Source organism: Haemorhous mexicanus, chromosome 13 (assembly GCF_027477595.1).
Source record: "Haemorhous mexicanus isolate bHaeMex1 chromosome 13, bHaeMex1.pri, whole genome shotgun sequence".
NCBI lineage: Eukaryota > Metazoa > Chordata > Aves > Passeriformes > Fringillidae > Haemorhous > Haemorhous mexicanus.
Window position 1 is genome coordinate 15,138,527 of NC_082353.1, and position 14,497 is coordinate 15,153,023.

General features: G+C 46.3%; 1 protein-coding gene across 3 annotated transcripts in view; it reads left to right on the forward strand.

The window, feature by feature from the left end:
* NTRK3 (neurotrophic receptor tyrosine kinase 3) overlaps positions 1 to 14,497 on the forward strand; it is a 216,243-nt gene that overhangs the window by 72,150 nt on the left and 129,596 nt on the right. The gene's annotated exons all lie outside the window — the stretch shown is intronic.

Here is a 14,497-nt window from a genome sequence, read left to right on the forward strand (position 1 = left end):
TTCAGGGCAGGTTGATATGTTTGGGAATGTTCCCTGCACTTGCCTAGGGCTTTGTTTCCTTCACGTAGACATTTCCTGAGTGGGTCCAGATGGGATTCTGGCTGGAGTTTCTCCTATGCATCCTATGGAGATAGAAGACAGGACATTTAATTAAATAGTGAATCTTCTACACCAACTTAGGAATATTTAGTCCATATGTCCAATGATAAAAACCATCTGGTGGAGTGTACTGACTGGTGGGTGGAGTAGAGGAATGGAAGACATGGTTCCTGGGATCAATTCCCAGCTCTTCTACTGACTCACTTAGTGGCCATAGGCAATTAGCTGTCTTAACCTCTGCCTCTGCTCTAATTTCCCCATCTGTAAAACTGGGATGATGTTATGTGCTTTCTGGAGGGATTTGTCAGAACACTTTGGAAGTGCTTGGGTATGTGCCACTGATGGAGCTTTGAGATATAAATATGAAAAGCAAAAGTAACATCTGACTCCAGTGGAAGAATCAAAGGGGAGTGAAGTGAGCCTAATGTGAGTAACAAGTCTTGGTGAACAGATGTGTGTATGTGTTTAAAGGTGTTTGGATAAGTGTGTCCGTGGATATTCTGCATTCCCAGAAACCGGAGGGGGGTGCCGTAATGGGCTCTTGTGTGTGAAGCTTAATGGAGGTAAAAGTGTTTAGCTAGAAAAGTCTGCTTTCCTCCTCATCATGCTGTGTTTCTTCCAATTCTGATATGAAACCACAACCCTGCAAAGTTTGTACAAGTATTATTGGCTTTGCTTGGAGAAATTGAGTTAACAGAGGACAAATACATCTTCAAAACTGGGGAGATTATTAAGTCACAATTGTCGTAGGCACAACCATAGCCTACTCACACTGCCCAAACTCTGCTCAGTTAACTCTTGGGCAGGAGATATACTTTGTGGCACCCAGTGTGTTATCATTTACTAAGGAAAAAAAAAAGCCAAACTCTGAGTCTTTTTGGGCAAGTGCATCCCTGATTCGAGAGCTGTTTGTTGCCAGCTGATATATTGCCACTTGTTGTTGAAATCCCAGCTTGGCAGGCCTGCAGGAGCAGGTTTTTCCTGTTGATTTTGTCAGATGTAGAACATTGTGTGCTCGTGTTGGACATGTTACCTAAAGCACCTCATGAGTCTTTCTGAGTACATCTTTTTCCTTCTGCTTCTCCAAGTGCTGAGCAGATGGTTTATTTCCTCGAGAGAGGTGAGCGTGGACTGACAAAGTTGGATGTCACGTTGAGTTTGGAAGGCTCCCTGGGCCAGCCTGATGGATTGCCCATCACCCTTAGAACCAGGTTGCCAAGTGTCCGACACCCCAGCTGCCTTTGTGGAATGAAAGCTGTTGTGGCTTGAGGGATGTGTGCTGGGAGAGGACTCCGAGGGGATGGTCTGTCCACTTTTGTCTGGCTGGTGGCACACCCTTGGAGCTCTGCAGCAGAGCCCTGCCAGAGCCAGCCCCGGTTGCTGATCCAGGGTGGGAAGCCTGCAGAGCTGAGCGTGCCTCGCTGGGCTGGAGCTCTGGCACCAACAAAAGCTCCTTTGAGAGCGGCTCTGACGTGCTGTGCTCCTCAGCTGGGCTGGCCCAGCCTGGCTCTGGGCCATCCCTCTTGCCTTCCCCTGCTCCCTCCCGAGAGGGCATTCATTACCACGGCACAGCAGAGGTCAGAGCCCCTTTCTGGCTGCTCTGGCTGGGAGGGAACAGGGGTGGGCTGAGGCAGCTGGGGGGAGCTGGGAGCTCACTGGAGCTGGGCTGGTGGAGGCGGCAGGGAAAGGGCAAACAAAGCTCCTTTTTTTGGTGTGGAAAGTGGTGTTCCGTGAGCAACAGAGAGGCACTGGAGCAAAAACCACTGGGAGAAATGAATGTTAAAACTGAGGCTTGTTGAAGTTGCAGAAGTGCAGCCACTTGCTGAAGGGTGTTGCATTCAGAGGAGGGGCTGGGATGGTTTTTAAAGCCTTGTGTTAGTGTGGGAAAAAGAAAAGGGTCTTAACAAGCAAGAAATTGAAATTTGGAGTCCTTTGTTTTACTCTGTGTCCCAAGGGGATATGTTTTTTTTGGATGGGGTAGACCACATGGGAATAAGGAGCCCAATATCCTGCTCTCAGTCGCTACTTGCTCCAACTCTGAGGCCAATGTCCCACATTCTCTGAGTGCCCACCCAAGGGGGAGAGCTTTACACCTCACCTCCTGGGGTCAGGCTTGTCACTACAACCCTTGTAAACAGTGTCTTCCAATCCAAGTTTAATCTCAGCAGATGACAGGAAATGAAATTTTGTAGTATAATAAAAAAGTCACATGCAAGTCCCAGGACTAAGAAAAATTAAATTTCATGAAAGAATAATAATGGCACAGAAAAGATCTGGGGCATACAAAATGTTTGGATGGCACAGTGATGGAGACTTTAAATACTTAGGTTGATGGATGAAAATATATTCCCCTTTTAGTTGTTTTCTGTTACATTTGCAACTGCCTGGGGATGAAGGCCATGTACTCATGCATATCTGTGATGTATTCCTGGTGCTGCACAACTTCAATAAAAACCAAATGGAGTTAGCTGAGATATGCAGAGAAAGGTGCTAGAGAAAATCTAGAGACAAGAGCACTTGTAGTTTTGCTGAGATTAACTGTTTTACAGGCTCTGAGATTAAAAACTACTTCCATTGTCTAAACAAGGTTTTCTTCCTCGAGTGGAGCCGGTGCCAGCTATTGGTTCAGACTTGGTTACAGCTGGCAAAGACTCGACTGGTTTTTAATCTGATTTCCTCAAGAAATAAGGCATGTGATCATGCTGCCTCTCTGCACACACTCAAGTGTGTGTGCACAGCTCTGCCTGCCTGGATTTCCCCTTTCTGTGCTGCAGCTTCTGCATGTGCTGGCCAGTTCCACCCAGAGGGGAGGGAACAGGACTTACAGACACCTTTACAGGGATCAGGGAAGTAAGGGAACTTAATAGAATGACAGCTGAGGTGATGTCCTGCTGATAAAAATGCCTCAGGGCTTTCTGGACATTGGAGAATTCATTTGGAAGCTCAGCCTAGGACAGAAAAACACAGGGATCAGGCTTTCACAGGGTCTGCTGTGGTGGGTGGTGTGCACGTGTGTGCACATGCATATATGTGTTTATTTTCTGAATAAACAGAAACACCAAGGATGTGGGGGAGAAACGAATGAACAGTAAACAAATACTGCCCACGCTTGCTGTAATGTTTCAGGAATCCCATTGCTATCAGTTTATTTGGTATTTGCTCTAATAGCCCTGATCAAAGTGCTGGCACTGCTGATGTGCATGTGGATGTCAGAAATACTTGCAGAGCTGTTCCATTGTAATTTAGTGTTAGTTAAAAGGTACTTAAAGCAGTTGCCTATTTGATTATGATTGGGGGCCATTAACATTTTTTTCCATAAACAGATGGTTACTGTCCGCTGAGTTGATTGCAGAACAATTCCAGAGTTCTAATTCAGGAGGAGCTGCTCCTGCAAAGATATCTTGGGTGCCTGGCTTTTTTTGCTTTTGTTGTTTTGGATTTTTAATTTCTGTTTTAGTTTTTTCTTTTTCTTTTTCCTCTTACATTATGTAATTATTGCTACAGGTTCAAAGGGAGGGAAATATATATATATATATATATATATATATACATATCAGAGCCATGATCTGCCTTTCAGATGAGGCTTAGTTCTGTCCCATGTTGCCTTGGCCAAGCCTGACTGTAATCATACACTGATTTTTTTTTTTTTTTTTTCCTCCCTTGATTATTTGTTGTATAGGCATGGACAAACCCTCTGCAGCTTGGAGAGCCTGCATATCAAGGGTTTCCTGCTCAGGAGAAATCTGTGATCAGGGCCCTTTCATTCCTTCCTCCTGGGAGCCTGCCATGTAGTGGGAGCAGGAAGAAAGAGCAAAGTTCTATCAATGTGGCACAGCCACAGGAGAGAAACAGCCATACATCAGCAGCCACAGCTAATTCCAGGGATTTGGGGATGTATGGCTCTCCAGAGCAATGGGCTGGAATTAGGAACCCGTTGCTGCTGTGTTCTTTGAGCTGGGTGTGAGATGTGCTGAGCCCCCTGAAACATCCAAGCAGAGCAGCTGCATGGGAGTGATGGAATTCAGGGGTTCTCCTTGCTGGTATCCTTCAGTTTGTTTGCAAATACCCTTGATGTACTTCTACTCCTCAATATTGCTTGGGTTTATTTGCCTGGGAAGTGGATTGAAAAGGCATGTGGTTTCACTGGGGCTCCCTTCTATAAATACCTGCTTATACTCTGCTGAAGTGCAAGCTGTGCTATTTTTATGTTTATTTATTTAATGCCTTCAAGGTGATAAAGCATAAAGCTCTTTGAGCTGCTGAATATTGCTTTCTATGACTGCCTGAAAGTAAGTTGTAGACTGGTGGGGGTCAGTGACGGTTCCTTCTCTCAGGTCAAGAGGACAGGGCCTCAAGCTGCACCATGGGAGGTTTAGATTGGATATGAGGGAAAATTTCTTCACTGACCGGGTGGACATGCATTGGAACTGGCTGCTCAAAGAAGGGTGAAATCACTGTCCCTGGAAGCATTAAAAAAACATGGATGTGGCACTTAGGGACATGTATAGAGGTAGAACTGACAGTGTTAGGTGAATGGTTGGACTTAATGATCTTAGAGATCTTTTCCTGCTTTGATGGTTTTGTGGCAAATGTCTCCCCCTCTGCTGTGCCGTGCAGTCTGTAACTGGTATGGTGGCAGCAAGGGACAGCTGCTATGAAACCCTGGGTCTCATGGCAAACCTTTGAGAGATCCCACCTGTCCCTTGAGCTGCTGTGACTGTGACAGGCTTCTGCTTCTCCTCTTTGCAAAGGCAGATCCCCTCTCACTCCAGCAGCTGAATGCTTGCACCCCTTGTCCCTCAGTTCAGGTGGTGTTTGTCTGGTGAAGGCTTGGAAGGTCACACAGTTCCTTGGTGCTGTCTGAAGGGGCAGGGAGCCACCCTTGGCTGGACAGGTGCATTGAATGACCCTGCAGAAGAAAAGGTCAGGATTTATTTAGATCTAGAAATGAAACATTTTCCCACTCCCAGAAGAATTAATAGGTTATTTATAAAGGAAATGTAAAGTGCACTGACCAGCCATTATTTATTTCAGTTGCTGTTACAAAACCCAGGTGTCTTTTTTAGGCCACTGCTGAAAGCAGAAAAAAAAAAAAATCAGTGATGTTCAGGTGACCCACGAAGCCCCAAGCCTGCTTCACAGCATATCCATGCAGGCTCTTCCTCCCTGTGCATGACTCCCTCACTCGGGGTGTCTGTGTTTGCTCCAGTTCCTGGCTGGGTGTTCCACCCTGGATGCACCACCTGCCCTGAGGGAACCCCATGGCAGAGCTGGTGTGTGCCCAGGGCAGCTCAGCACCAGCAGGGTCTCCTCACAGACTTTCACAAACACTTCTCACACTCTGGTGGTAAAAGCTGCATGAATGACCCTTATCTTACCTGAGATTCTGCATCAGCTGAGGTGCTGGAGAGAGAATGGCATTTATTTATTTTTTAATGCATTTTTTTTTTAATTGAAGTGTCCCATTTCCAGCCTCAGAGCATTGGCTTTTCCACCAGCAAAGCATTAAGAACTGGCTGGGGATGCTGCTCCTTGTAGCACCGTGCTGGCTTCTGTCTTTGTGTGAACCTGTAGGAGTGAGAGGGTGAGAATTAGCCATGGCTGCTCCCCAAAGGACCACAGGGGTGGAAGATGTCCTTCACCCCCTCACCATCCAGGAGCAACTGAATTGCCCCAAGTCCTCATCCAACAGCTTGCACCCATCTTTGCCACAGCTGTGAGGTTGCCCAGGCTCAGCCACCTCAGCAGCCTCCCCAAAGGACCCTGCAGAGGGTGCTGATCCTCACAGGGCTCCTCTCTACAGCACTGCTGCTCCTGCCTGCCCCTTCCTTGCCTCCATGGCTCCAGCCTCTCTTTGCTGCTTGTTCTGATGGTGTCTGCCTGTCCCCACATGGCTTTGCTTTAGTGAAAGATGCTGGAATGGCAGCCCAGAGCCAGAAAAATTCTGTTGATCTCCAGAACAGGTACTACATACAGCAGCAGCAGGATAAGTTATTTTGTTTAACCAATAGGACTAAGTCTGATCAAGACCTACCATCTCCACAAACCTTGTCCTGTGTATTCCCATGTGCCTCTCTGCAGGCAGCCAAGGACCAGACAAATGAATACAAACTTTGATGTGGCTTTAATAAGGTGCAGGGCAGTGTTGGAAGGACCAAAGGACTTTAATTAACATTTTAGTTGTGGTTTGTACTGTGCTTGTCCAGCTATTCTTTGAAAAAGATTTTGCTGCTGCTAATGCTGATAAATGGTCCTCTGGGAGGATGTCCCTGTTGAGTTTATCACCTCTTCCTCCTCATGACTTGCTGCAGGACTGTTGTTCATTTATGTGGTGTTTAGCCAGGGATGCAGAAATCTGTCACACTGTCCTTAAACCCTGGAGCAGGAGTGCTCTGCACTTTGTCAAGGGACAGGTGACTGTGATGGTAATGCAGGATTGGCAAGGGAAACCTTGGGCAGCTGTGAAGGCAAATGGAGAGAAGAAAAAGAAAAATGCTGTTTGGTTTTGAACCTGGGATGAATGTGCTTGAAGGAATGCCTAGAAATTCAGAGGCAGTGGGATAAACTCCCAAGGGAATAGATAAGAGCTGTCACCTGGGCTGTTCAAGCTTTGACTGGTAAAAGCACTGGGGAAGCAAATTGTAGAGAGCACTGGAGCATCTGATGATCTAATGGGCTTGTTCCATCTCCAAGTTCTATTTCTTGTGGTGAAATAGAGAGCCTATCTATGTCCAGGGCAGTTCCAAAAACCTCCATCAGCAGCACCAGTATTTAGCATTTGTTGATGGAAGTTGGATGCTCAAGCATCTAATTTCAATCTACTACCATGCTATTAAAAATCAATGGACCAGAAGATAATGCCTGTACACAAGCACAGCTGGGTAGTATTTTGTGCACAGGAGAAATAAATCACATTTGGAGTCTCATATTTTCTGTCTGAGGAGCAAGGGTTGTAATCCAGTTTCTGTTTGGGACAGTGGTCTTCAATTTAAGCCATGGCCTTGGACAATGCAGTAGAATAGAGGGAAAGTCTGTTACCCCTGAAGCTGTCCTGGGGTTCAGGAAAGGGACTCAGGATGTCTCTCAAACTGGCCACAGGTCTTTCTTTAGACTCTGTGTATGAGACACAGCTGCTGTCAGGGTGATTGAGGGGCAGCAAGCTGAGAATGATGCTCAGTACACCCCCAAAAACTCATCCCAGCCTTGTCATCAGCTGTCATGTGCTCTGCTCCACACCCAGGCTGTGTTGCAGGATCTCCCTTCTGCTCTCAGCCTTCTGGCAGGAGAAGGGCTTGGAGCTGGGCATCTCCTGTGTCTCACAGCCCCTTTGCTCCCTGGATCTGCTGGAACCTGGTAGCTCCAGAAAAGCTTTACTCTGGTCCTGCACCCTGGAAGGGACTGTTTCACATGAGGACCCTCACACTGCAGCCCAGCATCTCCTGCGCCTTGGTGTTGGGGAGGTTTTGTGGCTCTGCTGGCTGCCCTCGGATCTTGCTGAAAGAACTGACTTTGTGACCAGCAAGGGGTTTTTACTACCAAAAATGTGAGAAAGCCATGTTGGATCAGATGCCTGTTTAAGAGCAGTCTCTGGGCAGGTGGTTTTGCCACATCTGCCTTCGGTGTCACTCAAACTCAAGTAATGCACAACTTCAGAAACTGCAGAGGGTGCAAAACCAAACAGTTACAGCAGAGAAAAAGGATGTGTCTGCTTGGGCTTTGGATTAAAAACTCTCTGGCTTACTTTTCATTCCATGTGAACAACCTGCAAGAACCTCCATCTTCTCTCCATGCCAGCTCATGCTTTATCCTCCCCAGCAAACTGCAAGCTCTTCCCAGCCTAAGGCAGTCAAAAGTCAGACAAGAGGCTGTGAATTAGTGTGAGAGGAAGAACATTGTTTTCCTTCACTCTGTTTTTTCTTCATAGTACAATTCACACGGCAGGGACTGAGATGTCGGTGCCACAGCAGCTCCGGGTGGGCAGTGCCAGAGGGGCTCCCTGGCTCATCCCTGTCCTCCTCCTTCTCCTGCAGGAGCCTGAACTGGCCTTTTTGTTGCTGACAAAGCCATTTCATGCCGGTGCTCTAAGAACTCTTGTGACATCCCCAATTTTCCAGATGGATAATGAAAACCTGCGAGCAGGGCGGGCACGGCGGCTTCCGAAGCGCTCGCCTGTGGAGCTGTGTCCACTGGTTTCATATCTGCTGACAGGGCTTAATAATAATTACACTGAGTGGAGCTGGCACCTGGGGAGGCAGGTAAAGATACTGCTGCCCTGGGGCTCAGACACCTTTCTCACCATGCAGAGGAGAGATGGGAATCAGACCTGGAGATGCTCATCCTGATGGGCCAGTTTCTGCCTCTCCTTCCCCCAGGCTGTGCAGCAATGCAGGAGATGCTGGCCAGATTTCCTCCTCTCTTGCTCAGGAGCCTCTTGGCACCCTCTCCTGGCATTCAGGGATGCCCTGAGTCTGACCTAGGGGCTCCTGTGCTTCCACTGGGCCACTGCTTTGGAAAGAACAAACCAGAGCCAAAGTTTCCCCAGTCAGCAGATGCATAGTCCATGCAAATAGCAAAGCATGTCTTTATCCAAAGTGGCTGTAGTAATGGTATGGAAAAAAACCCCACCTATAATTTTGAGGTTACAGTGGTCTAGGATCAATATTTATTCTTATTGATTTCTTAATTTCTCTAACAATTTTTCATTAGGTTTTTGTGTACATTCTCATGACCATCCCTGTGCACACAGCAGTGGGATGCTGCAGCAGGCCTGAGGAAGGAGCTCTGGAACAGCAGGGCAGGGCAGGCACTCCTGCTGGTGGGGTGCAGTGCTGGGGATCTGGCTGCTGAGACCTGCATTGTGCAGAGTGTCTGTGCTGGTCACCAAAGGTGTCTGGGGCTGGACCCAGGGGCAGGGCAGGTTGCTGCCAGAGAGCTGCTCAGTCTGTTTATGTAAGTTAACTCATGACAAGCTTTTGCATCCCATCCCCGTGGTTGTTCATCCCTGGGGCTGTTGCAGCTGGCTATTCCTGCAGTGCTAAACAAGGGCATGGATGCAAACCCTCCTTCACCCCAGCCCAGTCCTTCCAGTACCACCATCACATTTTTTTGCTGTTGCCCTTTGCTGAAGCTCCCTGGTGAGTGGGAGTTTTCTGTCCCTGCACCCAGAAGGGTTGGGGACTACCCCAGGTTTGGTCCCCCAGTGCTGGATGGGGACAGCTGCTCCCTGTGCAGAGCTTGGTCCCACTGTGCTGCTCCCCTGCAGGCTCATAACCTGTTTGCAGCCTGTGGTCACCACCAGCCCATCTGACATTAACTGTTTTCCAGGTCCTTGCCTCCCAGTAAATTGATGATTTACCACTAAAACCTTTTATTTAATGTTTTAAAGTCTACATCTTGGTTTTCTTACTTCTGCCTGTGTTTGCTGGCTGGGGGATTCATTGCCCCTGTGACTGTGCCTTTGGTGCCTCTTGACTTAGGAGAAGGCAGCTGAGCCACTGGGAATGAACCAGCTCTGCTCAATCACTGAGCCTCATATCAGTAGTGGCTTCAGAAATTATGATTGTCCCACCTCATCCCTTAAATAGACACATATTGCCATGTAGACTGGCTTAGAGCTCTGCCATAGTTATGCCACCCAGACTGGCACTGGCAGGGAAGAGCACTGTAAATCAAATTTACTGTTATATTAGTGTGAAAGTGCTCATATCCCAGCCAGTTTGAATTAATTTTTCAAGAAAGTTTTTCTCTGAGACATTATCAAATATATTACAGTCTTCATTGACTAATTTTGTAATTCAATCAGGGGAAAATAAGGCATTGAAGGTAGTTCAGCATGATTTGTCTTTATAGACCAACTGCTTCATCCTCTTGATTCCACTATCACTTAGCCTCTTAAATATTTTTTTTCCTTTGATTTTTCACTATAAATTTAAAGTTAGGTTTATTAATTTATTCTTCACACCAGGCAGGGTAACAAATACAAGTTTTATGCATATATGTGTATATAAAGGGAAAAGTCTTTACAGATTTAGAGAGCTTCTGCCTTCTTGACAAGTTTCTCAGCCTGGAATTAAATTGATTGCAGCATTTGGTAATGAGACTTCATGCCTTTTGGGCTTCTGAGTGTTTTTGAGAGTATCCTGCTCAGGTCTGTCCCTCCGTGTGGGACAAAGAGAGCAAATATTGCTGAATTTTCAGTAATAATTTTCTTAGTTGTTGTAACAATTACTTAATTTTCTTTCTCTCTGTTTTTGTTATTTTATTTTGGTTCATGCTTTAATTATATTTAAGGAGTATTAATTCTTCTATATCCTGTTTGTTCTCAATCTCCCTTGATCTAAGGAATTGTGATAGAAATTGAAATTAGATACAGCCTTTTACTTCTGAATGTCTGCAGAAATCCCATTCCATCCTCCTGCTGCAGGGCAGTGGGATTTTAGCTATGTCTTCCTTTTTTTAAATATTGTTATTTAATTCTTAATAACAAAACATATTGTCTTCACTATGTTTCTTTTCTATCTAAATTCATTATGCTGCTGGTGTATTTAGGAGTGATTTGGGCTTATTGTCTCTGCTTAAAGATTTCAAGTAATGCCTCTTGGCTGCTGCTGTCTGTGAAGGTGCTGTTGGAGTTAATGGGATGTCAGCATGTGCCAAAACCCCTCATCAGCAGAGCACAGTGTTCCACTCTGACACATTAAAGCTGAAATTGTAAGGGTAAAGCAAGGCACTTTTCTACCTTTTGATATGTGTAGGTAAAGGCATTGATTTAAGTTCTGCTGAAGCCACTGTGATCAGGTTGCACCAAAAAAAAGTCATTTCCTCCCAAGTGCATCCCAATGGAGCAGCTGGAATCCGTGCTGGGTCCTGGGGTGCTTCAGCAAAGGGCCTCTCACTTGGGTTTGCTCCTGCCAGAGCTTTGCCAGTCTCAGGTGAGGGTTTTGGGACCAGCCTTATGGGCAGGCTTTGTGTTAATCTGCCAGAAAGGAATGAAGTTCTGCTTTCCTGCTAAAAGAGGAGAGAGGTGCTATTACATTCTGTTGATTGAGTATTTTACTAGGATGTGCTAGTGGGCCTTTGAACGCCTGCCAGGTGCCTCTCTTTTTTTAATACCTTAGTTATTTCATTGAGGCAAAACCTGGCATTTATTTACCTGCTATTAGACAGCTTGCAGAAAGCTGTGTAAGCTCTCCATTTGCAAAAGGCACATTAGTTCAAATTCCTGGTTGCTGTGCAGCTCTGCTTTGATACCTGCCTTTGGAAACCTTCCTGGATGCAGGCAGGGAGGCAATGTGCTATCTGAACCTGTGCCTTGAGGATGAGCTCTGGTTTCCAACCAGTGGCAGAAATGTATACACTATCCCTGGATCAGGTTTTACCTTTAAATTTCTTTTTTGTTTCTAGAAAAACAAAATTTGTGTTTTCAAAACCAGCAGGCTTTTGTGCAAATTCAGGATCCTCTAACATCCCCTATTCTTAGTGGAGAACCTTAAGTTTTGAACTCAGCACTTGAGTGCTTTTCCCAAGAGTCATTTCCAAGTATTTTACTGTCAGAAGTTGGTGCTAAGCTGGCATGTACACACAAGGCTCTGTGTGCTTCAGGACCTCTGAACTCTCCTATGGCACACAAATTCTGGAGGTTTTATGGCCCTTGCACCAGCAGTATCTGCAGTGCACAATGAATACAAAGGTGCTGGGAAGTTCCAGGCAGAAGAAATGAGTGTGTGGATGGAGGAGGGAGAGGCAATACAGCAGTCCAGGCTCTTATTGGACAAATCCTTCATGTCCCCCTTACCAAAGCAGGTAGAGAAGGAGGAAAATCCTCTCTCTTCTCCCACGGAGCACAGGCATGGAGGGGGGAGATGCAGGTGGGGAAGGGCTTTATGAAGCTGTTAACAGCTGGTGGTAAGTGCCTGTTTGTCTACGTGGAGCTTCAGAGCCCAGGAGTGGCTGGAGCTCCCATTTGCCATTTGGCAGGCTCTGTAAGGATAAATAATCTTGGCTGTAATTTGCACTAATGATTTCCTAAGCACACTGGCATGTCTTGATCAGTGGAGGAGGAGGGAAAGCAGTGCTTCTGGCTTTTTTTGGGGTGTGAATGGGGAAGGCAGGAGGAGGCTGGGGAGAGGAGGGAGCAGAAAGAGTTTCCCATTTTGGTTAGTGGTGTGGGAGATGGAGGGTTGGTGGTTGAATTTTAATTTCTTTTATTGGTCTGGTAAGACAGTAGCTATGGGAGATGCGTTGCCCACGGATGTGGCTCCACTGTGCAGGCTGCAGTCCTTGCAGGTTTTACTGAAAGATGTCTTGATAAAGAGGCTTGGTTGATGCACAGTCCAGCACAGTTCTGTCAGGTTAAATTATTGAGAAGGTATATATGACTGTCTTGATTAAGAAGGTGTAGAACAAATGTAAAATACACAAACAAGCTAGTTCAGAGCAGGGGGAAGTATGTGTGGAAGCCCACAGTTATTAACCTCATGTCTACATCACAGTCTGATCAAATTCAACAAAACCACCTCAGAACCTTCCTGAATTACCACAGTTAGAAGATTTGAATTTGAACTTACATATTTAGAGCCTGGAAATAGTTTAGCACACTCCAGCATGTGTTTTGACTGAACAGAAGCACTGCGTGCTCTGTGCTCATGCCTCGAGCTGCAGCTGTTGAAGAGCAGGGGGTCAAACACATTGTGGTACCAAGAAAAAATCTTCAGCTGTAATTTCCTAGAAGCTGTAGGCTGAGAGGAATGTTTCTAGTAAATATTGGTTCTTGGAAGATAAGAAAACTGCAAATTTTCATCTGTCTGAGGTTGTTTATCCCTGTTTCTGGGGCATATCACAAATGCACAGATCAGGCTCTGCCTTCTGCCTCAGACATGGGAGATGTGGGCTGGGAGGTGGGGAGATGCTGTGTGTGCACTTCTGGAGGAGTGGGAACCCAAGGATGCACCCGTGTTCCAGCTTCCATCAGCTGTGACAGCAGCTCTGAGACTTGCCATCTCAGTGGTGCTTTTTTTTTTCTCTTTTTTTTTTTCTCTTTTTTTTTTTTTTTCTTTTTTTTTTTTTTTTTTTTTGTTGTTGGGGGTGCTTTTACCAGATTAGCTGAGCTTTACTGAGAAAGCAGCTGGCAGATAATTTCATTACTGGCCACCTGTTGAGAAGTACATATGTGCCAGCATTTTTCTAAGCATAGGAGTTTAAAAAGTAGCAAAGGGAATTAATAGACAAATCCTACTGCAATTCCTCTAACATCCTTCGTCAATCCTGGGTTTAATGTCTAAGGAGTGCTGGGGTGTGTATGATGGGAACAGGGGATGGTGTTTGATAAAGTGTTTCATTGGAGAAAAAGGGCTTTGCTCACAGTAACTCAGTGGGTAAGTTTGCATGGTCTGGGACTGAGACAGGCTGGGCGACTGAGACAGGCTCCCTGCTATGGCCAGCAGACCAATGAGCCATCCAGAGTATGCAAAGGGCTAAGGGTCAACCAGGTAGAAATGATGCCTTGTAGACTGTTAAAATAGCATGGCTGGATTTTTATTTATCCTCTGCTAAAAAGTCTGCCTTGGACAGTTCATCAGTTTGATGTTGGAGGAGCTTTTGCAGAGGCCCAACGAGACAAATCACTGCAGACTCCCTCCACAGCCACCCAGGAGGGGTGGGTTCCTTGTTAGGTGGATGCAGAAGCATTTGGAGCTGTGGCTCTCTCACCTCTAGCAGCAGAATGAGCCTCAGGACCATCAGTTAGACATAGTAAAAAGATGGAGACCCAAAGATGGAGCATGCTGAGGGTGAAAGCACCCTGAAATGCTCTCCTGAGCATCTCCTGTGAAGGGCAGGTCTGAGTGCTGACCTCCTGCATGGCCCTGACCTCCTGCATGGCCTTCAATCAGCACAGGCTTGCCACAAAGTGGAACATGGGAGTTTTGGAAGAGGTCTAAATGTCTTTGGAGATGCATGTTCCTGGCAGATCTCTGGTGTCTGCTGGTGAAAAGTGCTTCCTGTGTTCCTGACTGCTCTCTTTGTTGGAGATTGTTATTATTAAACTTCTTTGTTACGGTGTCAGCTAGAAGAGATGAGGTGTGAAGGAAGTTACATTATCAGAGCCTTCTGCAGGCAATAAAAGGTAGAAATGAGAGATTAGAGATGTTTTCAGAAGATGAATAGACAAAGAGCAATGGCCTGAACCTCAGGAAGATTTGTGGGTGGGTTAGGAAAGGCTTTGGCACACAGAGAGAAGGATGGTGTCCAGCTAGGGGAAATTCTGGATGTGGACTGGAGAAGTGGAGCCAGGTTTCCAAAATGTTTTGTGTGCTGTGACCCCAAGGGTCCAACTCTCTGCTGTGAAGGACAAACTCCCTGCAGAAGGTGGCAGAGGGCTCGTGTGGAGCAGTACTACTGC